Raw genomic sequence first — 25,938 nt, 5'->3', positions numbered from 1 at the left:
GTAGAGCCTCTTCACATATAATAATGATTAAAAGAGTACATTTCCTACCTCCGTACTTGGAAGGGTTGCTATGACACTCCAAGAACATAACATGTGTGGAAGAGTTTAAAGAGTTAAAGTTTTATGCAAATACAAGGAATAATTATTGTTACTATTTTTTATCAAGTTTTTTTAAGAAGACAAAGCATTAACACCAAGTTCATAGATACAGTGAACAGATTGGTGGTTGTCAGAAGCTGGGGTGAGGGGTGGGTGAAATGGGTGAAGGAGGTTAAAATAAAATGATTAAGTCCTGGGGATGTAACGTACAGCATGGTGAATATAGCTAACAATACTGTACTGTGTATTTGAAAGCTGCTAAGAGAGTAGATATTAAATTCTCTAATCACAAAAAAATAAAATTTGTACCGATATAAAAAAAAAAGAAGACAGAGCATTACATGGAGAACAAGAAGAGCAAGGCAGGAACAATCTACAAAATATGGATGAATCATAGTTAATTAATAAAAGGTTTCAAGTTATTGATGGATAACAGTTAATTAGTGGTCATCATCACAACCATCAGTGATCACCAGTATGCAAAATATGAAACACTTCCAAATAACGGAATAATTGCCGTAATAAAGGCAAAATATCCAGATGTTGGAAACCATCAAGTGAATGATTTAGAATAATTTAGACTTGTCTAAAAGGAAATGAAAAGCCAAAGTAAAAAGGATTCGTATCACTGCTGATAGCATAAATCAGCATAACCTTTCTGCAGTGAAGTGTGACTATGCATGTTAGGAGACTTCAGAATGGACAGAACCTTGTACACAGGAATTATGTTTTTAGAAACTTCACCTAAACACATAATCAGGGATATGTTCAGAGTTATGTACAAAAACTCACAAAGTGGAAACCACAAGGAGATTCTGCTTCATACCCAGTAGGATGGCTATTATCCAAAAACAAACAAACAGAAAACAGTAAGTGTAGTAAGTGTTGGCAAGGATGTGGAAAAAATGGAATGCTTGTGCATTCCACGGAGTAAAAAAGTAAAATGTGGCAAACAGTACGGAAGTTCCTCAAAAAATGAAACATAAAATTACTGTATAATCCAGAAATTCCATTTCCATTCATACACCTAAAAGCGTTGGAAGCAAAGACTTGGAATAGATACTTGTATACCAATGTTCATAGAAGCATTATTCACAGTAGCTAAAAAGGGGAAACAACTCAAACATTCATCAATGAATGAATGGGTAAACAGAATGTGGTATAGACATACAATGGAATATTATTTAGCTTTGAAAAGGAATTAGATTCTGATATATGCTGTAACTTGGGTGAACCAGAAAACAGTATGCTAAGTGAAATCAGACACAAAGGAACAAATATTCAATCAAAGTATGATTCCACACATATGAGGTACCTAGAACAGTGAAATTTACAGACAGAAGGTAGAATAGTGGCTACCAGGGGCTGGGGGAGGGAGTTACTGTTTAATGAGTATAGAGTTTCAGTTTGGGATGATAAAATATATCTGGAGATATATCTAGGTGATGGCTGCACAGCAATGTGAATGTACTTAAGGCCACAGAACTACACAATTAAAAAGGTGAAATGGTAAATTGTATGTTATGTGTATTTACCATAATAAAAAAGAGGGGGCAAGAAAACTCACAAAGGTTTACACCGTAGCATTCTTTATGCTAGTGAAAACAGGAAGTAATTTACTGACCAACAATAGGGGTTAAATTAATAGGAGTTGTATATATAGTATACAGATTCAATGGTATACTACGCAACCACTGAAAATCATTTATATGTTCCAAAAAGACTTGTACAAGAATGTTTCCAGCAGCTTTACTCAAAATAGCAAAAAAACTGGGAAATAACTCAAATGTTTATTAACTGGAGAATGCAAAACCTAACCAAATTGTGGTATATTCATATATCACATGAAGATCCACTCAGCAATAAAAAAGATGGAACTATGTGTAGCACTATGAACAAATTACAAAAGCATTATGTTGAGGAAAATATGCCAAACCTAAAAGACTACAAACTGTATGATTCTATTTAAATAAGCTCAAGGACAGGTAAAACTAAACATGAGTTATCTTTGAGGCAATGTTAAGAACTCACTGGAAGGAGGAATAGTTCTCTGTCTGGATTGTGTTGATTATGTGGTTGTATACATTTGTAAAACTCATCAAATTTTACAGTGCATTGTAAGATTTACTTTAATAAACTTATTGAGAAGGAATGTGCCTTTATGTGGAAGTATTTTCATAGTATGTTCCTGAAGGTAAAACAGAGACAATAAAAACAATAGATGCTTCATGATGCTGGAAGGAGAGAGGGAGGGAGGGAGGGAAAGAGGGAGGGAGGGAGGGAAGTAAGGGAGGGAGGAATACTAAAGGACATAAAAGTGTGATAAGCATGGCAAATTTGGGGTGGAAGAAATTTGAGTCACTCTTTCCCTTTCTATTTTCTGTGTTGTTGAAGTTTTTCACATTACGCATTGATGATATTTTTGAAGAGAACAAAACAAATTTTTAAAAGTATGAAATGACCCCCCAAAAAGTGTGAGTTTAGGAAGATAGTCAGATTTTTCTTATAATTCAACTATGTATTCAATATATATTCAATACTGGCTTTTTTCAAGATTGTTTGTTGGAACAAAATTCAAAACATGAGTTAGCCTACATTTCTGCAGACTTTGGTGTCATAGGCAGAGGGTAAGATTATTCAAGATATGTTAATAAGCTTTAAAAAAATTAACTGGGTGTCACCCTACTACAATTTTCCAACATGATGCATAATTTGGGAAGTGCAACTTTCTGTTAGAACAAAGAGGAGAGATGCAGATGATCTTTGAGAGAAGGGTTGGTTTTTGTGTTTTGAGGAAACTTGTTTTCAAGGCTAGATTTGGGTTCTGCTTTAGGAAAAAATCCAATGAAACAACAATAAATTTTTAAAAACTATCATGGTATCTTCAAAATGGATTTACAATATGACATATATGGGAAAGGAAAAAAAGCTCATGAAATTGAATATTGGTTCCCTGAAATCTATATATCTGATAATGTGGTGGTTAGCCATGTCAGAAATCAATTTTCCCCTTCATCTTGAGAAAATTCAATTTAAATGTCTTTTTTGGTTTCCCATGTTTAGAATTTTGAAAAGTAGATTAAACAGAACAAATATCTCTATTGACTTTTTTTCTAGAACTTGAAGTAATTTGATGTGAGTGTCCAGGTTATATATAATATGCCACTGTTTGCGTCATCTCCTAAAGCAGAGATGGAAAGAAGCATTTAGATTTTTCCATATTAAGCATGATGAATTTTAATATTCCAAAGGTTGTTTGCGATAATTTAGTCTAGGGTAAAGGAAGAGGTTTTCATCTCAGATGTTACCTCTACTGTATTGATGGTGTTTCCTGGATTGCTAGACCAAAGGAGATTCAGAAGCTACATCCAAGCTGAACAGGACATAGCTGAATGGGCTATAACTGATTACCAAACTCTGACCTGGTCATGGAAAGGGAGAGTGGTAGTAAGCATGCCAAAAATGTGCTGTCCCAGCTTTAGTCTAACTCACTGATTTTACAAAGGAAGAAAACAAGGCCCAAAGAGTTGAATTTATTGATTCATAAAATGGATGAAATGCCCAATAGAGTCCATTCTTTTCAGCATCTTCCTCCACTGTTAATGCCTATTCTTCATTAGGTTTACGAGCTCGTAAAATTTATCTCCCTTTCCCATTATCCCCATATTATTTCTTTCTTTTTACCTCTACCACCACTTGAAGGTTATCACTCCTATCTCTTCTCTGGAAGGCACTGAAATATATCTATTGGCATCTCATCTCTTCAGAACTCAAGGTGTCAATTATTTAAAAATGAAAAAAATTCATCATTATCACACAATTGTTAGATTGAGTCCCCACAATTATAGACATTCTTTAATTACAGCCTATTTGAACCAAACCTTGTTCATTTTTTTGGCTTGAGTATTTATCAATATTTGGGGGAGTATGGCCCATGGCAGATTGAGGGGAAGATATTTTTTAGACAGAGAAGTTTGATTAAATTGTCTAGACTTGACTATCCTTCATCATAAGGTTTCCAACTTGCCTGTCATCATTGCTGCTGTCCATCCAAAAAATATTTCAATCCTTTAGATTACAACTTTGAGACTTGGTCCCACTCCCCCTTATCCTCTTCTGCCTCTTTCTCCATATCCTAACCATTAATGTTAGCTGTATTTTTTTTTTTTAATGAAGGTAAAGTTCTTCAAAGATGAAGAAGCCAAATCATGTAAGGAAAGCATGTCTGTAAAATCTCTATATGGACACTGAAATTCTCAAGGATAATGATAGAATTTATATATAAAAAGGAAAAGATGATCCAAGTACCCCACAACCTAGTAGCTAAAAACCACAATTATTTATTATCTAGCTCATGTTCTGTGAGTTGGCTGAGATGACAGGGACAGCCAAAAAGGCTGGGGCAGCTCTTCTAGTCTAGGTGGAATCAGCTGACTTTTGTCATTGGTTGGCAGCTCTGCTGGGGCTGGATGGTCTAGAACGGCCTCACTCACTTGTCTTTGGGTGAGGCAGTTGACAGAGGCTTTATTACCTATGGAGAATGAACAGGAGATGAGAAGTTGCCAGCAGAGAAGGGAAGAGTGTGGTAAAGACAGGGAATGGGCTCTCATGGGATTTGGAAGTTACAGTGAGAATGTCCCCTCTGTGTCCTCGCTCCATAGTTCTTGGAGTAACTCACAGAGAGTGGTCTCCACTTAAGACAGCTACAAAGGAAGTAAGATCCTCAGGGAAGAACAGCGTTTCCATTAAGAGAGGAGGAAACTCAAACATGTAGATAAACAATAATGAACTGTGGACTCCTGGACACACTGTGGGAAGAGCTGAGAGAAGGAGAGGAAGAGAGTGGCTAATAGGAGGGCAGTAGAAGGACAGAGGCGTTTAGGTATTAAAACATGAAAGAGAAAATATTTGCGGTGGTATCTAAAGATGACAGGGGTAAGAGGCAAGAAATAAACAAACCTCAAGGCTCTTAGCAGAAATTTGACCAAGGGGCAATTTTCAGACTGACACTGACCTTGGCCCCCATGTTTACAGAACCTCTGCATCTTCCTGCACGAAGCTCCAGATATCACTGTGGGTCAGGGCGGTAGAGTTGCCAGATCTAGCAAAGAAAATACAAGATGTCCAATAAAATCAGAATCTCACATAAATATGGAATACATTTTTTAGTATAAGTATGTCTCATGCAACACTTGGGCCATATTTTTACTAAAACATTATTCTTATTTGTCTGACATTCAGAGTTAACTGTGCACCCTGTATTTTACCTGGCAACCCTGGGGTGAGGGAAGGAAATGGAGCAGGTGCTGAGCAGGACTGATTACAGCTATCACCCCTGGCAGCTAGTTAGGACAGAACCCGATCTAGAACCACCAAGTCCTGTGACTTCCATTTGGGTGCCCTTCCCTGCTTCCATTTACCAGAGAGGTTTTCTTTTTCTTCTCTCCACCTCCACCCCGACCTCACCTCTCTCTCATTCATCCCATCAACACTCCCACATTTTCTTCCTTCCCTTTTCTTAGCCTTCAGATCTCCTGGTGCCAAACCGCGGCTCTCCCCTCCTCTCCACCATTCTCTGACCTTGCCAGTCAATTTCATGCTCCTTCTAAAATGAGCATTTCTACTCCACCATCCACATGTGCAGATTTTTGTCTCCAGAAGAAGGGGAGGGGTAAAACTGCCATCTACTATAAATAGGAAGAAGGGGTACTCCTTCAATCACACCCTCAATCCCCAACCCTGATGCCAATGCTGAAAGAATATGTCCCTAATTTTGCAGATCAGGAATGAAGGTGACACCCACTAAGAAACATCAAATAAAACATTTAAATGTATTTAGATTTCATATCCTCAGGTTGAGGAAAGTTATAATATAACTGATTATGGAAACCCTCAGGGTTTGTAGGAAAGGCTGCTTCTTTTAGGAAGCAGTGAATAAATAGCAAAATGAAGTACTTAAAATTGGTTTACAATACACCTCAGCACAGAGCCAATAAATTAATAAAATCTGATAAGTTTCCAGATCCCTTGAGGGGTGAAATGCAGCTTGCAACACAGCGAATTTGCAGCAGTATCACCGAACAGAGAAAGTTAATTTTTTCATTCCCTACGTGGCAAGGTCTAGCTAATTTTTCACTGCCAACCCCCCTTTTAAAAAATATATAGTTCTTAGTACACAATGCTTAATCGTGATTTTCACATCATTCTTTTTTTTTTCCAATTGTTTTCGAGGAATTCCAACTTACAAACGAGGTGAACAGCAGATGACTTTTATCTTTTTTACTCAAGTATTTTCAGTGCACTCAGTAATCAGTGGGGTACACTTATGCTGGTGTTAGGCAGGGAATTGCATACCCAGCTCCTATTACTGTTCATAAATTATTGTTCCCATATGCACCATCCTGAAAATGTACCTCAATGGGCTTTGTTTGGGCTGTGTATACTCCTGTCACCAGTGGTGGTAGGAATCTCACCAGAAATCTGGAAAAGACCAATTAAAAGGCAAATCCACTCTTCCCAATCCAATAACACTGACCAAAGCAACTGAACATAAGGAGATAAATGTGAATTATTTTCCATGTTTTGCATAATCGTTGTAAATTTTAAAATACGTTTCAGCATTGAACACAACATAATGTCCCCTGGAGAGTTCTGTTTACAAACCTTTTTAAAGGTACAATGATCTCAGATATTTTGCATTAAGGCAGTTCTGATGGTTGGTGCTTCAATGGCCACAAAATTAAGTAATAACAAAGAACTCCCATCTTTATTTAGAGCACAAATCAAACACTTTGACACAGCTAAGAGCCATCACATAATGCCACAGTAGGACATTTTAGTTAACTCCCTTGTCTGATTAAATAATGTTACTGTATGGTTATTGATGATTTCCAGGATCTCAACTTGGGAGTGGTCCCATCTCACAGAGGCCCATAGGGGCATCCTATAAAGGTCTGTAGAATAAGACAGTCTTCAATTCATTGACTTTTGAGTACACCGGATGGAGTAGGACACCATCCCTATCCTTAAGCAGCTCCCAATCAAGTGAGGGAGCTTGAAAGATGCATCTAGAGCAAAAAGGATAAAGATACCTGGAGTACAGAGGACTCCAGTAAAAGAGGCACATGTGACCCAGGTTTTCTTTTTTTCTTTTTTCCCCTCTTTTAGGAGCACTGATCTTAATTACTATTTATAATTTATTTATAATTTGAAAATATTTCAAATGTTTTTCCTTTTGTTTTATTTACAAAAATTTTCTTTTCTTCACAGATAAAGATTTCTTTCAGAAGGGGTGTCTTCAGTAAAATAGCTACCACTTCAGTACAAAACAAAACAAAATAATCTCATGACACAATAATATACAATGGTTGGTCAAATAAAAATAAACACCCTAGATGAAAAATGAAACAGAGTTGTCACTCACATGGAGGAAAAGTGAGATAGTTCTGTAATAGTAGCAAACCTGATGATCTAAAATATGCTGCCAGATTCTTGAGCAGTTTGCTTCTATCTCCGTATCTATTTTATCTTTATTAGGGAAGTTGATGCAGCCTTTGATGTTCCAAAAATGCAATATGGGATGAATTAAACATCATTTTCACAGTCATGTGTGCAGATTTGGACTTGAGATTTTTTTTTTAATTCAGCCGACCAGTGTCCAAAGCACTTCTCCTTATTATTAACATCTTCTCCCACCAATCTCTTTCCCAGCCTGATACCTCATCCGGATTAAGGGACTCGTAGCAGGCACAACTTTTTTTAAATGATGTTTTGCTTAAAGCATCTGTTTATGTTTCACCAAAACAAATAAAGTCAGGAATATGGTGTTTTAGAAACAAAGAAAACAACCAAGATTAGAGGAAAGTTAACTGTTCCCTCGGGAGAAACCCTGTTGGTTAAACTGATTCATCAGCAACAATACAGAAATTGTTTTAATGGTGTTTTGAACATCTTATTCTGGAAAAAGTAATACCCAGCCTCACAAACACAAAGGTTGAAATCAAGGCTATCCATTTGGAAGACTGACAATAATTGAGAGCGATATTTCATAAAGTCTGTTAAAGCCAGTAGGGTGAGCATATAGACACTTAATGAAGTACCTTCCTCCTATCAAATATTTTTCATGCTAAACTGGTTAATACCACTGAGAACAATTAATAATGATTCAGGAAGGGGAGAGAGATTTACTTTTTAGGGCTGGGTTCTTTGGGCAAAAACCATACTTCAAAGCTTATTTAATAACAATTGAAGAGAAATCACACAGGAAACAAAACCAAAGTCTTCTGTCTATAGATGAGCAGAAGGGCACCTATGGAGTTTATCTCAGCTTTCTCTTCCCAATTAAAAATACAACATTCCTGGGACTTCTCTGGCAGTCTGGTGGTTAAGACTCCGTGCTCCCAGTGCAGGGGACAAGGGTTTCATCCCGGGTCGGGGAACTAAGATCCCACATGCCGTGCGGAGCAGCCAAAATAAATAAATAAATAAAATAGAGTAAAATTTTAAAAAAATACAACATTCCATTCTTTCTGTTTTTATTTCCCAGGCTCAATTTAAAATTTTAACTCTCCTAAATATTCTTTTGAAGGGTAGGGAGAAGTCCTTTCTTCACAGAGTGAAATCTGTGGCAGCTTTTCTCTGTCCTTTAAAAACTGTAGTCATTAAATGCACACTGCCATCACTAGACTATGTCAGAGAAACTTCAAGATTTGTCACAGCAGCAAACTCCATCATGAGCACGGGAAGGTATACACAGGGCAGGATCCACCTCAGGCAGAACATCCATATTAGAGGCTTTAAATTTTTTTTTCTCCCTTTGCCCAAACTACAGATTAGTGTCCTTCTATTAAAGGCTTTGGTTTGCCTTGATAAAGGCTGTTTGTTACAGCCCGTGTTGGGGGCAGAAGTTCTTTAGTAAAACTTGTCATTATTTATGTACCAGAAAGGAAAACCTTGTCTATTAAATTAATTAGAATGTGACCTGAAAAGGAATATTTTTGATCAGTGAAAACAGAAGTCTTCGGGGAAAGGGGAAAAAAGGCAGAAAGGTTCATAACACAGAGCTGCATTGTTTGCAGAAAGCCTGCTGCTTCCTTTATGCCTAGCTGAACCATGCCAGGAGCCCTCTTGAATTTCTACAAGAATACAGTTTCAGATCATCTGCATTCAGGGCCAGAGTCATGGCCCTGGAACCGATAATTGCCTCTGACAGGATTTAATTACCTTCTCTAGGACCTTTTCTCTGTTTGATTGGAGACCACCCCCTGCCTCCGATCAAATCAGACAGTAATAACACGCTGAAGCGCAGCAGCCAATCACGAGTCAAGTCTCAACAGTGACCTTGCTGAGTCGAAGCTGATTGGTGGTGTCAGCCTTGTCAACGGTGTCAGGGAACCGTCAGACAAGAAAGAGCGAGGGGGGAGCTGAGGAGAGCGAGGGGAGATAAGAGAACAGCATTAATGCTAATGGAGGTTGTCAGCATTCAAGACTCCAGGCCGCCTTACAAGCGGCCTTGCACAAAAACAAAAATATGAGAGAACTCATACAAGTCTAAAATATTCAGAAGGGGAACATTTGCGCTTCTCCAATTTGGGGAATCTATTCAAGGTATAATTCACATGCAATTCAGATCCAGAGACATACACACGCTCTTGATGTGACAATAATTTTCATGAGAAGAAAAAGCCCCACAAAACTTAGCCAGATGAATTGGGGGCGGGTTGGGGGGAGGAATAAACTACTGCTCTGTGACTTTCTGTTGTCTTTATTTTTTTAACTAGACCCCTGAGAATGCTGGTATTTAAGATGCACCACAAAATTCTGGTTTTAATAGTAACCTGCTTTTAATATTAGCAGTTGCTGTATTATTTATGACCACTTTAGTGCGGGATATAAATCCACCTATAATGTTAACAAAGAATAATACATTCATTAAATGGCCAATCTTTATGTACGTACAGTTTTAAGATAATTTATAGCAATGGCATAATTCTGGTCGTCTTCAAAAATTAGTTTAAGCTATAAAATTTGGTTAACCTTTATCCCATCAAAAAAGAAAAGAAAAAAAGAGTTCTTTGCTGCAGAAAACAACACCAAGGCATCAGTGAGTTATAATATGCAGAAAGTCTGTTACAAAACAGTAATCAATCGAGATTTGGAAGAGAAGTAGAACGCGTTATTAGGGCTGTACTAATTTGGAGTTTAGCTTATTCATTACTTTTGTCTATAAATAACCTTCCCCATAGCATTTATTTTGTTTCTGACTCACTTACCTCTTTACAAATGTAGCAACTACTATGAAAAAATACATTTACAGAGATGTATAGAAAGACAATGTTTATAGGAATTAACAGTATTTTTCATAAGTCTTTCAATCATTTAAGAAACTGGTCTAATTTAACTTCTCTCACAATGAAAGGGACACTTTGTTACCTGATTCCTGGACTTTACCAAAAGGAATATTGTTTTTGAAAATAGGGGCTTCCAAAAAAAAAAAAAAAAAGAAAAAAAAGAAAATAGGGGCTTCCTTTGGTGGCGCAGTGGTTGAGAATCTGCCTGCCAATGCAGGGGACGCGGGTTCGAGCCCCGGTCTGGGAAGATCCCACATGCCGCAGAGCAACTGGGCCCGTGAGCCACAATTGCTGAGCCTGCGTGTCTGGAGCCTGTGCTCCGCAACAAGAGAGGCCGCGATAATGAGAGGCCCACGCACCGCGATGAAGAGTGGCCCCCACTTGCCGCAACTGGAGAAAGCCCTCGCACGGAAACGAAGACCCAACGCAGCCAAAAATAAATAACTAAATAAAAATTAAAAAAAGAAAAAAAGAGTCAATTTGTATTAAAAAAAAAACAAATAAACAAAGCAGATGATTCAAGTTTAGTACAAACTCCTCCACATGTATACAAATACACATTTCTTCAAGTGGTTTCCAGCTTCACCAAGGAATTTTACCTGAACAGCCGTTGCACAAGTGGATTCAGTGTTTTTTGACTCCTATTCTATACTTTACATACCTCTCCCCAACAAAATATGTTTTAAAATTAAGAATGGAATCTTTTCCTATATATCTACAATTCTTTTCCTTTATAGCCATGGAATTTAAAACATAGTTAACATATAAATATAGCATATTTTTCTATACCGGATCAAAATTTATAATGGACTTGTTAAGATGATCATAGTTATTTCAATTTTTAAAAGAGCTATCTGCAACAACCTATAGGGATGCAGAGTTACTTTGAAAAGATTGAGTATTTTCAGAGACCCATGGTTAAAATAACTCATTTAGGGGGAAAATGTATCTTACACAGAAAATCAGAGGCTTAGAGTCTGGTTCCAGCTTTGCTATTGACAAGCTGTCCAGTTTGAGCCAACTCACTTTGTCTTCATGTGTTTTGGTTTCCTCAGCTATAAAAGGCAGTTAACAGGAAGTTACCTAAAGAATCAAAAGCATGTAGAGTACGCATGTAATTAGAACGTAGACAGGATAACAGAGTCTTTTCGCTTCTTGGAAACACTATTCAGGGTTGGTTTCTCTCTGCCTCTATTCCCTCCAGCTCCATCCTGTCACATGTGCTCACCACCACCCGACACACACACACTGATAAATATTTTGACAAATATTGAGAGGTATGTAACATGTAGTCACTAGCAGCGTCAGGAGTAGAACCCAAATTTGCTAAATCTTATCCCTAGGTTCTTTCTGACTCCACTTTTTGCCACTTGGAACTAACACATTTTTTGGTACTCAGATAAGTGCTGATCTTTTACTGCACTGGTTTTAAGTATAGTTCATTGGTAGACTCCATATGCATCATGCATCCTACTTGGGCAAGGGAGCAGATGCTTAACAAATGCTTTTAAAAGAGACTGTGCAGAAGTAAACAGGTCTAGTCATTGTGTGACTATCATCAACTTGAATTTTTGGCCACTTTGGCTATTATCTCTAATTCTAGCATATATGTAACTCTGAAAATTAGGACAAACTTTAGCTATTTTTCAAGTGTTAAAAAGAGTATAACAAATGAGTGTGTGTATATTCCAGACATAAGAAAGAAATATAAGAAGGTTTATTATGTCTCAAAGTGGATAGTCAATAACATTTTATTTCAATGGAAGATACTATGCTTTTCAAAGACAATCTACCCCCAGTTGTGAAGGGAAGGAGAAATTTTCATTCTGTCCCCCTGCTATCACATCTTCAGCCAGTTCAGATCAGAGCAGCAGCAACAGAAAGGAAAGGAAAGAAGCCAGTAGCATGCCTTATTCATTTCTTTAGCAACGCTATTCTCGCCCTGGAAAGGTGAATAATTAATACCCATCTGACTCCACCTAATTAAATCCACATTTGCTTGTTCTGTTCATTTGAAAATGCTTTCCTTTAGAGAAAATAGCCTTTGCTTATCTTCACAGTTTATATTTCTTAAATGGACACTTTTGGAATTAAAGAGATTCTATCTTGGTTTTGAAAAGCCTTTCCCTTTTTGTGCTAATCATTAGGAATAAATTACAAAGCTTACTATTTTTTGAAATGGGAGACAGGATATTAACCAATTGCTAGGTTTAGATTCTTATCAAACAGATAGTCAAGCCTAGATTACATCCTTTTTTTTTCTAGAGAGATGAAAAAAAGTCTTTTGCTCTTTTAAAAACTGAATACACAACAACAAATAAAGAGAAATTAAAGAGAAACCATGCACTACATCCTGTGTTAAATCTCAGGTGCTGTTTCAGAATGATCTTTGCATAATCTGAGTTACACAACAGAGTGACTCTAATTGCAAATTCAATCACTCCTTGACTGAGCCTCAGAAATCAATTCCCAGTAAAATATGACGCTCAGTCATTCAAAACAATAGAATAGTCAATATTTCACCATCAACAGTCTAGTTAGGACCTATTTCAACACAATACAAATTCAATTTTTTTCTGTGCCTAGCAAACCTCTTCTATTCCATGTAAACTTGCCTAACATTTTCAGTAATTCAAACGATGATGGAAAGTTAAATAGAATCATGAGATTTCCAAGACTTGTAGAGAGAATTTCACTCAAAGACTTCTGATCCAGACTTCTGATCGTTTCCTTAATTAGTATTGATTGTCAACTTTACTTCCGTCCTTGTGGCCAGTCAATTTAAACTTAGACAGGGATCATCCAAGTGAGGCAGAGAGTACTGCAGACTGGGGGCAAGGGACATGGAGGGTAGTGAAGATCCAGGTTCAAGTAGATGGTCCAGAATCAGATCTGAGACTGCAGAGTCCTGGAGTTTACTGCATTTACAGCAAACGAATGGAAATTGCGATACAATTTTCCAATAGACCTCACTTTGGAATCATTTTCTCTAGCTCTGAAAGACTAGGATAGAGGAAAGATAGAACTCAGATATAGAATTAGAAACCAAATCTAGATAGAAAACAGGTAAACAGACAGTTTTCAGCCAGTAAGTGTTTCCAAGACTAAAATTCCCCAGTTTTGACTTTTAGCACTGATTTTACTTCTCACTTGGTGATCTTATCAATTCATCTAACTGCCAAAAACTCTATTTCTCTTTTTCAACCCTGGACTCCCAGATATTAAGGCATGATTCTCATTTTTCAGCTTGAATTTTTACTATCCCTAAATAAAATACCCAAGGTTTAGATTGTTTTGTTTAATAGTTTGTGTGACAAACTATTAAAACAATATTGGGGTTTGTCTGTATTTGGGAAGGGGATGTTTCTAAAAAAGAATACCTCTGATTAAGTGCACTGTTTATTTACATTAGAATCCACATTTTAAATGACCAGCACACAAAAGGCTTGGAAATGCATCCAAAATGAGAAACTCCAGTCAACGGATTATTCAGCTGGCAAAATGGAAATTTCAAGTTGCATAGACAGCTAATTGTGGCCTGCCTCTGGAATGACAGGTCTATAATTTTTAGTTTTGTGTTCATTGAAAGCCAGTCACCTTGACACTCAGTGCTCCATTATCCACCGGCCACCAACCATATGATGATATTCAAGGAGTGACGGGCACTTTCCATTATGGGTGGTGAAACACACTGAGTTTTATTTGGATAAAGCTGTACTGAGAAAAAAAGAAATCCAGGTGTCTACTCCTCCTCATGAGCAACAATGACACTGAAACACCTTTAATTCCAGAGAATCAACTTCTTTGTTCTTGTATCATAACAACCATCAGTTATTCTTGGTATTCATTGCTGACCTCCTGAAAGTGCTTTAATGTGTCACCATCCTAGCCTTTTAAATACAAATTTTGCCTTTTAATGTCAAGAGCTCTCCCCATTAAATTATATTATCTTAGAAGAACTTGAAACCTAGTTAAAGCCTGCATCCCAGAGAAAGTGTAAGATGTTTGTTCTTTGCCTTTTTTTCCCCTCCAAGTTATCATTTCAGTTGTTCCAAGGCTTCATGGGTAGGGGAAATATTGTTGAACCAGGAGCCAGGAGATGAAATTGTAATCCTAGTTATGAATGAATTTTGGCTGTTGACTTTGCAGAAATCTATCAACTCTCTGAGCTTCAAATTAGTAATCTTTAAAATAAAGAGGCTGAACCAGATGTTCTCTTCATTCTCTTCTGTCTGTGCAGATTTCTGGTTCTATATTAATATTAAGGTCTATATTATTAAAGTCTGATCCACATAATATTGAAATAATATAACGTTTTCCTGGCTACAAACAGCACTGAACTTCATTTGTCAAACGGAACCATGAGGATGTATTCAGCTGCAAGTAACAATACCTACTAACTGTGGCATCAATAGAAAAGTCAGTTAATTGTCTTCACTAAAGGAAATTTGGAGGCATATTGTTCAAGGTTCTGTGCAGTAGTTCAACATTGCTATCAAGAGCCCAGCCTCTCTCTGTTCTTAGTGTGGGGTTTTCATCCTTTGATGTCATTTACCAGTTATAAAATGGCTGCAGCAGCTCCAAGCATCCGAGCCTCCACAAAAATGAACCTGGGGAGGACATTATGCTAAGTGATTGAAGCCAGGAAGAGAAAGAAAAGTGCTGTATGATCTCACTTATGTGTGGAATCTAAAAAAGTCACACCCAAAGAACCAGAGAGTAGAATGATGGTTGCCAGTGGCTCAAGGGTAAGGGAAATGGAGAGCCTGTTGGTCAAAGGGTACAAATTTTCAGTTATATGCTGATTAAGTTGTGGTGATTACAGTGAATAATACTGTATTGCATACTTGAAATATGCTAAGAGAGTGGATCTTAAGTGTTCTCAACACACACACACACACTCACCAAAAAAGTAACTGTGTGAGATGATAGATGTATTAACTTAATTGTGATAATCATTTCACAATGTATATGTATATTAAATCATCACATCTTACACCTTAAAAAAAAACATCACACTGTACAGTCTAAATACATACGATTTTTATTTGTTAGTCATACCTCAATAAGGCTGGAAAAAAATTTATTTTAAAAAATTTTAATTAAAAACCATGGCTACAAAAAAAATCTCTCCCATGAATTCTTAGCAAGGAAGGGGGAGACTGAAAAGAGGGCTCTCCAATTATCAGAAAGCAAATACTTACCCAAAGACCTGGTAGGTGGAATAATAGCCACCATATCCTCATCTTAGCCCCGAGAACCAGTGAGTGTTACTTTATATGGCAAAAGGACTTTGCGGGTATGATTAAGGATCTTGAGATGGGAGATGATTCTGGATTAACTAGGTGAGCCCTATATGTAATCACAAGGGTCCTTATGAGAGGGAGGTGGAGAGAGTTTGACACAGAAGAAAAATAGGTCATATAATGACTGGCAGGAAGTTGGAGTGATGTGAGGAAAGAATCACAAGGCAAAGATGCAGTTGGCCTCTGGAAGCTAGAAAAGGCAAGGAAACTGATTCTCTCCTAGAGTTGCCTGAAGGAACAGCCCTGCTGACATCTCAAATTTAGCCCAATGAGATTGATTTTGGACTTCTGGCATCCAGAACTTCAAGAGGATACATCTGTGTGCTAAGGCACTGAGTTTGTGGTAGTTTGTAATAGCAGCAGCAGGAAACTAATGCAAGCCCTGAGCATACTTTCCTTTACAACTGATTGGCCAGATATAGGCCATTCCTTGACATGAGGGAGGCTAGGAGAATAAGTAGCTGGCAAACAGGAAGAAAACAGACATGATTGTATTAGACCTATTTTGATTCATGCCCTGGGGTTGGGTATATTGCTAACCTCAAACAAACTGGAGTTCTGTTAGCATGTAAGTAGGGTCTGCTATATCAAGGTTCAAGGAAATTTATGAACTTTGAGATTATTTCTCAACTTTGAGATTATTGTGATATTCAATCACAATATTTATTAAGTGCTTAGTCACTCAGTTTAAAACTTCAGTGACTTGTAAAGTTCTCCTTGGTCTAAACCCTGCTTATCTTCCCAGCCTATCTCCCATCATTCTCTAGGGATCCAGCCTTACTGGTTTTTCAGCTTTTGTTACAAATTAGGCTTTCTTCCTCAAAGTCACCCCAGTATGCATTCAATTTGCTTTCCATGAAAATCTCCACCACTCAACCCAACTCCTGTATTCTTTACTTTGCTAAATTCCCCTGACTTTTCAATTCTCAACTTAAACAGCAATTCTTCAGTGTAGTTCCCCCAACCACCCCTAAGTTAGCAGCCCTTATTACCTGTTCACTTAGCATCTTTCATGTAATCATAAGACTGACAACTACTCCTTTGATGTTGTATTCTCCACTAGTCCAGGGTACTCCCCCAGTTCTAACAATAGGAGAACATCCTTGGGTCTAGGCCAAGAAATGAGGTCAGCCCTATTGGCTTGCAAGGGAGCAAAACAGAAAGAAAGCAACACAGTTCTTCCTATCTGTCTCACAGCTATGGTCTGAATGTTTGTATCCCCCCAGAATTCGTAAGTTGAAACCCTAATGTCTGATGTGATGGTATTAGGAGGTGGGGCCTTAGAGAGGTGATTAGGTCATGAGGATGGGGCCCTCGTGAATGGGATCAGTGCTTTTGTAAAAGGCCCCAGAAAGCCAGCTAGCCCCTATGAAGTAATAGAAAATACATCAGTTGGTCTCTGCCCCTGGTTCAGGGCACAGAGCTCTTAAAACCCTCGTAATTTCCTAAGTGATAAGAGTACTAGGAGCATCTAGAATAGCATCTTCTGTTCTAATATTTGGTCTTTCCAAGGAGGGGGAGTCATGGGAACCTCTGATTTGTAGCCAAGTCAGACAGAAGTTGTGGGTGACCTGGGGACCTGCTACTTGCCATTGGCATCTGAAGGGAGGGGGTGGGCTGTCTCATGGGACTGAGCCCTTAACCTATGGAGTCTGTGCTAACTCCAGCTAGTGTCAGAGTTGAATTGAATTGCAGGACACTCAGCTGGTATCACAAAGAACTGTTTGGTGTAGGGAAAGAACCCATACATCTGGCATCAGAAGTGCTGTCAGTATGGCTGTAGCATGAGAGTTAAGGAGAAAGACAGGATAAGTCAGTTTTTCCTTTCTACCCCCCTTCCACCATGTGAGAACACATTGAAAAGTCACCCATTATGAACCAGGAAGAGGGCCCTGACCAGAACAAAACCACGCTGGTGCCTTGATCTTAGGCTTCCAGACTGCAGAACTGTGAGAAATAAATTTCTGTTGTTTATAAGCCGCCTGGTCTATCGTATTCTGTTATAGCATCCCAAACAGACTGACACTTACCCTGAAAACACTGATGTTTCCATTGTGGATTGAACAGTCTAACTCTTGGTTTCAACTATATTCTTTGACATATTTCTATCATAGTCCCCACCAGAATGTCAGCTGTCAAAAAAGAGCCACTTTGAGAGAGTGTCCTAAGAGATGAGGTGTTGAAAAGGGCTCCTTCCACCCACACAGTCAAAGCTCTGTCTGCCTTGCTGTCCACTCTGTGCACAGACCTAGGCTCAAGTGCTCTTTGGAGAAACGATGTTTACTGAGTGAAGGCACCAAGCTAAGTTTAGAGCTATACACGTGAACAAGACAGGGACCTGGGTGATGTGGTGGTCAAACACATCAAACCGCACAGGCCTGTGCTTCTTAAAATTTGGTCCACTAATCACTTGCATCAGAAACATCTGCAGTGCTCATTTTAAAAGAATATTGTTGGGCTTCACCCTAGACCTATTAAATCAGATTTTCTTTGGGGATAAATGATTTGAGACCAACCAAAATTCAAGAATCATTGCCATAAATTGAAAACCAAAATAAACAGTTCTATTTTTTTTAACCCAAGAATTTTTTTGTACTGATTTGGTTGCTTCACATAGACACTCACCCTTTCTTCCATATATATTTAGCACAATGCTTTATACACACCTACTCCATTAGCTGTCACATCAGCTGAGCAATTCCATAATCCTCATCTATACAACTATAGAACTAACACACCATTTTTGCCACAAAATAGCTTGCACTTGGGGAATTGTGTTTCATCTAATTTCTTAAAATTAATGAACAAGTCCTATCAGTTTTAATGGCTTTATCTCAGGCCTCCATTTTGACATAAATAATAAATCCTACTAATTTAATGGCAAACAGTCACCAAGGTAAGCTTTAGTCAGTGATTTCACACGTATATTGGTTATAGTTTAATTATTTAGGTGCCACAACTAGCTTTGTGATAATGAACTGTCCTGGGAAGACCCCATAAAATACATTCCTCAGTTTTTAAAAAAAAAAAAAAAAGAGGTTTAATGTTTTAAAGTTTTTCATGCTGAGGCTTATGTAACTTCTGAGTTATAATGAAATTTTAGGGAAGAGCCAGGAAATGTTTGTGCTAAGCAAAAGACAGAGAAGAGGCCAGGATCAAGGAAGAAAGAGCAGGCATATTTGCAAAATCTTTACATGAAAGTTCTGAAAATTAGTGGCTGCTTAGGTCAGAGTTATGGGACTTAAAAAATTAAATGCCCACATTTTAGAGCATGCCATATTTTTTTAAAGTCCTTTAAATTCTTCCATTTGTACTATATAGACTTAATATTTACAGTATCTTATGCTCAATTCAAATGATTCATTTATTTAACTGTAATAGTAAAAAAAAAAAAAAAAAGCCCAACCATTTTGATAAATCAGTGGTTCTCAGCCACTATGAGGTGACATTGGTATACTCTGAATCTTCCAGAGGCACGTACCAAAGTTTGAGCACTTCAATTTTTATTTATTACAAAGTAGGATATATACAATGAGATGAAAGAGGGATTGAACAGTTTATGCACTGTGGCATATTGCAGGAAAAAAACCATGAGGAGTAAGAGATGCGATATTAAGCCATAGCTGTTGAGAAATTGTGCACTTTACTGAAAAGTTTGAGAAGTTTTCCTCCTGAGTGTATAAATCAGCAGGTTAAACGTCCCTCTCAAATAGCAACACAAGACTGAAGTGCTACCCAATGAACACAGTGACGTTGATAGATACGTGTTAATGTCTTCAAATATTCTGGCAAAAATTCTATGCTCAAAAACCAAAAAGTTGAAACCTACTGCCATACAGAGTGATAAGGGCTATGACACAGATATGCACAAGTATTTAGGGACACAGAAGAGAAATTCGTATTCTGTTTGAGTTTGCGGACAGAGAGTTTGCCTTGAGGAGTTGAAATTATGAAGAACATAATGCAATCTATGTGGGTAATTAACTTCTTTTCCAAATAACCAGGAAAATAGTGAGCAGAAAGTCAGGCAGTTCCCTGGAGAAGAGAACAGACACTCAGTGTCCTGCGGAGGAAAATGAATGGCCAAAGATCCATCACCCCATCACTTGGATGTCCACATCATCTCCACCTGTTTTCCCTGCATAATAATTAGGCATATATTCCCTTGTCTTCTGAAGCTAAGAGACATATTAGATTAGCAGGCTGACATTTCACCTCTGCAAATCTGGGTCCATTTAGACAATGTGTGATATGTAAACTTTTCAACAGCTGATGTCACTATAAATCCAAAAACACCCATATCTGTGTCATTCTCTTGACCCATAATCTTCAGGAAATCCTTTTAGTTCTTCTTCCCTGGTGAGATCATTGTTTTCTTCATTGTGCCTTTGCTCCACTCAACACTTAGAATGAATCTCAAACCTATGAACCCTCTCCTTTAAAAGTCCAGCTGCCTTTCATGCCTCTATACCACTCACTCATACTTACAGAAGTTTCTGTGAAGGTCTGATATAGTCTCAGTTTTCTGATGAGCAACAGATGAGCTCTGCAGTTTATATGGTATCTTTGGAGCATTCTATATTCATGCCTTGTTTTAGTTTTTTGTTTGTTTGCTTTGTTTTTTGCTCATGGGAAAATTCATGTTTTTCAGAAACTGTTTAAAGTGTTCTTAAAAAATGAACTATCATTTCAGTTCTCTGTGTTTTCTAAGACTCTCTCATTGTGACTTACTATAGAATTAACTATCTATGTAATTTTTTCATCCCATTAAATAACACCTGCTGTACGTTAAATATCTTATAATGGGTAGTAGGATCACATAAGATTTCAGCATTTATGTAACTTTAGACCTAAAATGAACATAGTTCTTTGATGAGCAGCTATTGGTCTCAGAGAATGAATCCTGCCCAGCTTCTCTGTAGGATTTAAGATCTAATTTCGGCATGAATAATTGAAAAATTGCCTCCATATTTGCTTCTCTTTGGTGTATTCAGTTTAAATTATAAATGTATACATTTTCCATGAGATGAGATAAAATAGTTTTCATTTTGAATGAAAAACAAATGTGTCTTTAACATAATTTTTTGAATGTCCTATTTACTTTAAAAAAGTTAATTACTATAGAGGGTGCAGATGCATTCATTACTGTATAATGAAACTGAGCCTCTGAATACTAAATGTAAGGAGATTGAAAATCTTCATTCTAACAACAAGTAGAAAAACTGAACAAACTGAAAAATCAACAACTCTTCTTAGATCCGTCAGAGAAGTAGAGTGACAGGGCAAACTACTGCCCCACAACTGGAGAGACAAACAGGCAGATACAGAGAGTCATAACTTACCAGAGCAGACACTTATAAGCAGGAACCAATATTAGGGTAGGAAAACCTGAAGTATAATTGACAAATTGCTGGAGGCATTAGAAATTACCAAAACTGAAAAATAAAGGGAAAGAAGACTGAAAAAGAAAGAACACAATATCCAAGAACTGTGGGACAACTACAAAAGGTGTAACAATACATGTAACAGAAGGAGAAGAAAGATGGAAAGAAACAGAAACAATATTTAAAGCAATAATGACTGAGAATTTCTCCAAATTAATGTCAGACACCAAGTTAAAAAAAAACAAAAACAAACAAACAAAAGCAACTCCACCTAGGCATATTGCATTAAAACTTCAGAAAATCAAAGATAAAGAAAGATTTTCGAAAAAAGCCAGAGGAAAAAAACACCTTGCCTAAAGAGAAGCAAACAAAACAGTTATGTCTGACTTCACCTCAGTAACCGTACAAGCAAGAAGAGAAGGAGTGGAGTCTTTAAAGTGTTGAGGAAAAAAACTAGCAACATAGAATTCTGTACCCTGGAAAATTATCCTTCAAAAGTGAAGGAAATATAAAGACTTTTTCAAAAAAACAAAAACTGAGAGAATGTGTTGCTAGTAGATCTGCCTTGAAAGAAATGTTAAAAGAAGTTGTTTAGAGAAAATGAAAATTATATAGGTCAGAAACTTGGATTTACATAAAAGAAGAACACTGGAGAATGAATAAGGAAAAGTAAAATAAAACTTTTCTTTTTCTTATTCTTAATTGATTTATAGGATAACTGTATGTTCAAAATAATGATAGCAACAATGTATTTGATTATGTATGTTCATGTATGTATATATGCTTATATATAAGTGAAATGAATGACAGCAATTATATAAGGGGTAGGAAGGAGGAACTAGGAACATTTTGTTTTTATAAAGTACTTTTATAGTACACTATATGTGAAGCAATATAGTGTCATTTGAAAGTGGACTTGGATTAGTTGTAAATGTATATAGCAAACTCTAGTGCAACCACTAAAAAAAGTAAAAAAAGAACAACAGATATGCCAAGAAAGGAGAGAATATGGAATCATATAAAATGTTCAATTACCGTTTCTCTCTTTTCAGAGTATCTGATATTTCTTCTCAGGTGCACGCTGCCTTCAGAAGCTTCAAGTAGATCATTCCCATGCCAAGAGTTGTTCGATGCCATAATTTTTAATTTCTTGATTATCTGTTTAAGCATAATCTGTATTTCATTAGTATTACTTATTTCTCCCTAGAGAAAACTCCAGACATCTTACATCTGTTTCTCATAGTCTGATATAAATAATGATGATAAACTGTACATATGAAAAGACAGTATACTGTTTCACAATATTTTCTACTATAAGTCTTGTCAATTCAAGCTCTCTTTTATTGAAGTTAACGTTCTATCTTTTATAATCTTAGCTGCAGCAGGAATAGTAGACAAATATTGTGAATGGGCATTATTTCCTATCTTTCATATTCAGCATCTGCAGACTGTTTACCCTCCAACAGGAAGTTAGCTAATGTAAATGTCTGGTGATTTGGATAGAGTTCTCCAGAATTCTTTCAACTGAGATTTGAATAATTAAACTAACCTCTACCTTAAGGCAGGGACATTATTATGCTGAAACTTGAGATAATGGGCTTAATAGAAATAATGTTACTTAACATCCTCCTGAACCTAAACACGAAAGAAAGAAATGTGGAGTCCAAGTAATGTTTTTTTTAAAAATGAAGTAAACCACATTTGATATAATTCCCTTTGAGAAATATTATCTGTGTGATTTCACTGCATGCTTAAAATTGCAGTTTGTAGGAATATGGAGAAAGGGTAAAGGAAATACAAAAGAAAACAAAGAAGAACCTTGGTTTGTTTTTAATCCTCTCAGAAGTCATTAGTTTGGTCATAAAGCATAATAGGATCATGAAACAATCTGAGGGATAGTGTTAGGGAAAAAAAAGATGAGCAGAAAAAATCCTGAGGACTGGACAGTGTTGTTTTCCAGAACTTTGTTTCCTGGGACTCAGCAAACCAGGAGAAAATCATAATTTGCCTTGGTAGAGAAGATAAGAGTAGTTGATAGGTTTAGGTTTTGTTTTGTTTTGACTTGTCTTGTTTTGTTAAGAGGGTATAGAATGAGGTGTTTCCTCTGAGATGGTGTCCAACCTAGAATTAAAATAGCTTCATCCATTCATTCATTCATTCAGCAAAATGTCTATTTAGGAAATGGTAATTAAGCTGAGATCTACAGGATGAAAAGCAAGAATAAAAGCATTCCAGGTAAAGGAAACATCACATGTAAAGGCCCTATAGGTATAAAGAGTTTTGAGAAGGAAAATGATCAATGTAGCTACAAAATAAAGTCTAAACAGAAAATTGGCATGAGATGCAGTTAGGAATGTAAGCAGTAACCCTTGCATATAAGGCCTTGAAAGGCTTTACAAGAAGTTTGAATAATTGCCTTAGAGCCACTAAAGGGCGTTCAATGATGAGGGGCTAATGACTTATATACTTTTTAGGTTGAACTTTGTATAATAAATAGATTAGAACAGTGGTTCTCGATGGAGGGTGATTTTGTTCCCAGGTGACATTTGGCAATGTGTGCAGACATTTTTGATTGTCATAACTAGGGAGGAAAGGGGGAGAGTGCTACTAGCATCTAGTGGGTAGAGGCCAAGAATGCTGCCAAATATTCTATAATACACAGGACAGCTCCTCTGTACCCAGCTCCCACAGTCCACAACAAAAAAATTATCTGGCCTGAAGTGTCCATAGTGCTGAGGTTGAAAAACCTTAGATTCAAGGAGTCAACCAAGGATACAGGAAAATTAAGTTAAATGACTATTTCAGTGGTCTAGGTAAGAGACAATGGTATTTACTCAAGGATGTTGGTAGTGAAATGGAGAGAATTGGATGGATTCCAGATACAGTTTAGAGAAAACCTGATGGAAGTAGACTTCTGGTTTTGGTTATGGCAGACTTGATCATTCAAATCATTACTGAAGACTACTAATAAAGGTGGAATATAGGGTTTCTAAAAAAATCTTTTAAGGATAATCAAAGAGCTAACAAATAAGTGAGAAGTCAGTAGACTAAGACCAAAAGAGGATGGAAATCCAGAGAGGTAAGCCCAATATTTGAGGCTATTTTTGCCCTATATTTGTCCAGCCAGAAGAGGAGGTCTGGAGGTTGAGTTGTTCTTTTAACATCTTCGAGAGGATTAGAGAATAAAAGTCAGAGTCCAAAATTTGGCAAGACTTGGAACTCTGCTGAGCCATTTCTACCTTAGCCTGGAACCCCAAAGGGCTGTATTATAAGAGTTAGGTAAACTGGAAACAAACCAGCACTTGCACAGATAGAACCAGCTTCCAGTCATCTGGGAGACCCAGAAAAATTTCAGGCATGGAAATTGAATTAAAGATGATCTTCAATTGCTAATGCATAAGTGCCTGTGTAAGACAAATGACAATGCTCTCTAGAGAAAAATAGTGTCCTCCACAAATTTTTCTACAAATACTGCTTCAAGCCCAGTATTAAATGAGATCTGATTAGACACATGAGAATACAAGACCAGCAGATGTAAAGTGTCTAGAAATTGACCAACCGATACTCTAAATCCTGGAATTTTCAACCGCAGACTGTAAATCAACTATATTCAAGGGGATAAAACTTAGGCTTAATAATTTCAAGTAGGAAATCAGAAGCTCTTAAAATGTGACAAGACAAACTTGAGAAGAAACCAAATAGAAATTCAGCAACTGAAAATTCCATCAAAATTAAGAATTCAATGGACAGTTGACATAGTTGAAGGGATAATTACTGAACTAGAAGAATATATCCATAATGAAGCAGGGAAAGACAAAACAATAGAAAATGCAGAAGACAGCATATGTGTCATAGAATAAAGTAGGAGAGGTTTCACATACATTTAACTGTCATCAGGAGAATAGGAAAGAGATAATAAACAAAAGCAATATTTGAAGAGAGAATGGCTAAGAAATTTTCAAATCTGATGAAAGATATCAATCTATAGGTTCAAAAAGCCCAACTAATCCCATGAAGATACATGAAAATGCTTCATAGCTAGACACATCACCAAAGACACCAAAATGAAAGCCTAAATGCCATTCACTGGGATGAAGAAAATTGGGGAAGGACTGATGAGAAGTAAGAATCTATTCCTACCAGTATTATACAGCTGGAATATACTGAAATTCTTTAGCTAAGTCTGCATCATGACCAAACAACACAAGATTTTTCTTTAAAAGAATGCCCCACATGAGTTTGCGTATCCCTCCACAGTGCTCTCCTAACACACTAAGCACTCATTACACATTATTGTAGTCATCTATTTGCTTGCAATAGACTAAGTACTTTGAAAGCAAGAGTGATGTCTTTCATTTATTATCTTCACAACAGTGCCTGGCAAAGAGAAGTTTCTCAATAAATTTTCATTATGTTCCTTGTATTACTTACAAATAGTATTTAGTTACTAGGAACAAAGACCCCAAATATGAACAACTTGAACAAGATTCGTGTTTACTTTACCTCATGGAAGTGAAGTTTAAAGGCAGGCAGATTCAGGCTGGTAAAACAGCTCCCATTTTCACAAATTTTCCAGGCTCACTCTTTCTTCTTCTGCATCTTTAGTACATGGATTCTATGCTTAAAATCAGCTCATGACTATGAGATCATCACTGCAGCTCCAGCTATCATATCTGCACTTTGGGCAGGAAAAACAAAGAAAAAGAGCAAGTAGAATGTTCCTTTTCCCTTTTCTGGAATAGCTTTCCTGGAAACGCTACTCAGTTAATTCTACTCACATCCATGGTTGCAACTTCTGCT

The 25,938-nt window shown here is 37.0% G+C and overlaps 1 long non-coding RNA gene across 1 annotated transcript; it reads right to left on the bottom strand.

Annotated features, from left to right (window-relative positions):
- Window positions 1–5,120: 5,120 nt before the first annotated feature.
- LOC118900151 lies at window positions 5,121–25,810 on the bottom strand. The gene is made up of 3 exons (XR_005021049.1): window positions 25,642–25,810; window positions 9,322–9,521; window positions 5,121–5,200 (listed from the first exon to the last, which is right to left on the bottom strand). It is a non-coding gene; the product is annotated as an uncharacterized LOC118900151 (long non-coding RNA).
- Window positions 25,811–25,938: the final 128 nt, after the last annotated feature.

Source organism: Balaenoptera musculus, chromosome 8, assembly GCF_009873245.2.
Source record: "Balaenoptera musculus isolate JJ_BM4_2016_0621 chromosome 8, mBalMus1.pri.v3, whole genome shotgun sequence".
Taxonomy (NCBI): domain Eukaryota; kingdom Metazoa; phylum Chordata; class Mammalia; order Artiodactyla; family Balaenopteridae; genus Balaenoptera; species Balaenoptera musculus.
Note: the sequence above shows the minus strand (reverse complement) of the source record. Positions and strands in the feature narration are given on the sequence as shown.